This window comes from Vigna umbellata, chromosome 3 (assembly GCF_029865625.1).
Source record: "Vigna umbellata cultivar VRB3 chromosome 3, Vumbellata_1.0, whole genome shotgun sequence".
Classification (NCBI taxonomy): domain Eukaryota; kingdom Viridiplantae; phylum Streptophyta; class Magnoliopsida; order Fabales; family Fabaceae; genus Vigna; species Vigna umbellata.
Genome location: NC_142167.1, coordinates 16,258,233 through 16,260,698, shown reverse-complemented (window position 1 = coordinate 16,260,698; position 2,466 = coordinate 16,258,233).

The window sequence follows — 2,466 nt, the reverse complement described above, 5'->3', positions numbered from 1 at the left end:
GGTTACTGTATGTGGAATGTAAATATGAAAAGCCTATGAAAATGAACGTTCGTATCGATACGGTCATTGACCGTTCGGTAGTCTTGGTAAATTCCTTGAAGTAGTCGAATCCTTTCATTTGGAAAGGATTTCCCTTGACAACGAACGCCCTCTTATATAGCATTACGTTTGAGCAATTGGCCAGACGTACCCTTCATGAGTGTTGCGTGAGATTGAGAAGCTTGATAACATCCCTCTTGAACACTTAGTCAAATTGTAATACATAAATTTCAAGTATCTTACCTTATATAAAGCCCAAACTTCTTAAATTTTGAATCAGTGAAAAGTCTTGACCTAAAAGCGTACGTCCCTAAGTGGCGCTCGGTCTTAGACCGAACGCTCGTCCTAAAAAAAAAAAAAATGTACATGATAATTAACGCTCGGTCTGATACCGAACGTTCGTCCAAAGCGTATGTGATAAAGAACGCTCGGTCATATACCGAACGTTCGTTCCTTCTTTAAATTATCAGCGAACGGTAATAGCGTTCGTCCGGAATTGAAATAGCGTTCGTCCATAAATCTAAACAGCGTTGTCCAAAAGTTCTATTGACGCTCGTCCAAGTCCTCAGTGACGTTCGTCCAAAATTCACTAAAAGCTTATTTTCGCGCTCGGTCATTGACTGGCGTTTTGTCTCCTGAATTAAATCTTGTCCAGTTTATTTATCCAAACAACTTGGGACTTTACCTATCCATTGGATTCGTTCAAGTGTTTCTGAACTTAGATTTTTCTAAGTATTATTTGGATCGTACTAGAATCAGTTCATTTAACTGATTCGAAGGAGTCTTTCTTGGTTTAGCTCTTGACGTTCGTCCTCGTTATGAAGGGGAGTGAACGTTCGTCTTTTTACGAAAGTGGAACAAAGAATGAAAATGTATTTAAGAGGATGAATTAAGATGTGCGAACACTATGAGAAATGAAATTGTGATTGTGGAATTTGAACGAGCGTTCCAGGGAGGAACGACTCTTGGTTGAAAGATTGAGAATTGTAAAGTATGAATGTGGCAAGCTTAGCTGGCGGGTCATCCTGATATTCCGTGAGTGCTCGTTCTCATGTAGAGAGGAGCATGTCATGCGTGGGAATGGCAGGAGGTCTTAGTCCATAACTGTAACTTGGACAGAACGGACTAACCTCAGGTGGCAGCTGACGCGTATTCCAGCTCTTCCACCTGGGTGCACGGACGTCGTAGCTACACAGAATTCATACAAGTCCGGACGGTCGGTCTAGTATCAGGATTTTGATTAAGTTAATGATTGAATGAAATGTATGGGTTGTGACTTATTTGATTGTGTATTTGATATGTATGAAAAGTATGTTTGATTTGAATTAAATTAAGTAAGCTTACCCTTGCATTTCCTTTGTGTTGTCTTGTCTATGTATATCCGTCTTGTCAAATGCAATGATCATCCGTGTGGATGTGAGCAGATGGAGATGCTTCTCTGGAGCAAACGCTTGAAGAAGAAATCCTTGTTGAAGAAAATCTAGTGGATGTGGAAGTGAAGGCCGAACAGTGAAGGCGTTCGGTTTTTTAGTTAGTTTGAGTTATTAGAGCGAGTGGCTGTGAGCGAGCGTTATCCTTCTGATTGTAAATATTAGGACGTTCGGTCATTGTCTTGTAAACCGTTCGTTGTTTTGCTTTCGTGAACGCTCGTCATTTTGTCTGTATACGTAAGGCCGTTCGGCCATTTCTGCACATTACTCTATTAAATTGTAAAACTGTTTTATCATATTAATACATGTTAATATTCTATTATATAGTTGCTGACTGTATAATTTTGGGATGTTACAATTAAAGACATTAATAAATCTTTAAATCTTAAATATTAATTGATTAATTAAAAACTTAGAAAATATTTATATAATTAAATATACTTAAAAGATATTTATATAATTAAATGTGTTATATATATATATATATTAAAAATAAAAAATTTAAAAAAATTGAGAGACCAATCTTTCAATCTACTAGTTTGTCGATATATAAATCAAGATTTTTGAACTTTTTTTATTTCGATAAACCAATTCAAACTTCTCTATTTTATTTCTAGAGAAATGACAATCGAGTCTAAATTGATTAAATTAGTCTATTTTTTTACTCCTATTGAAAAACTGACTAAATATTGATCATAAAAATTATTGGATTTAAAATATAAGAAGAAAGGAATCTAATTGTATATGTTTGATTTGATTTTGTGTGATGGATTGAAAATAAAGATCCGTCTAAGATACTAATATTAGCAAGAGTCAAAGTTGCTTCAAAATATGATTACTTCTACGTTTATAACTTCTAACGAACACTCAACCGACCATCCACAAAGATTATTTTCATCATAAAATCATTCACATGCACACTCATTATCACATTATTCAACACGCTTTCTGCATAATACACTATTTATTCATTCATCTCACAAAAACTATACAGATC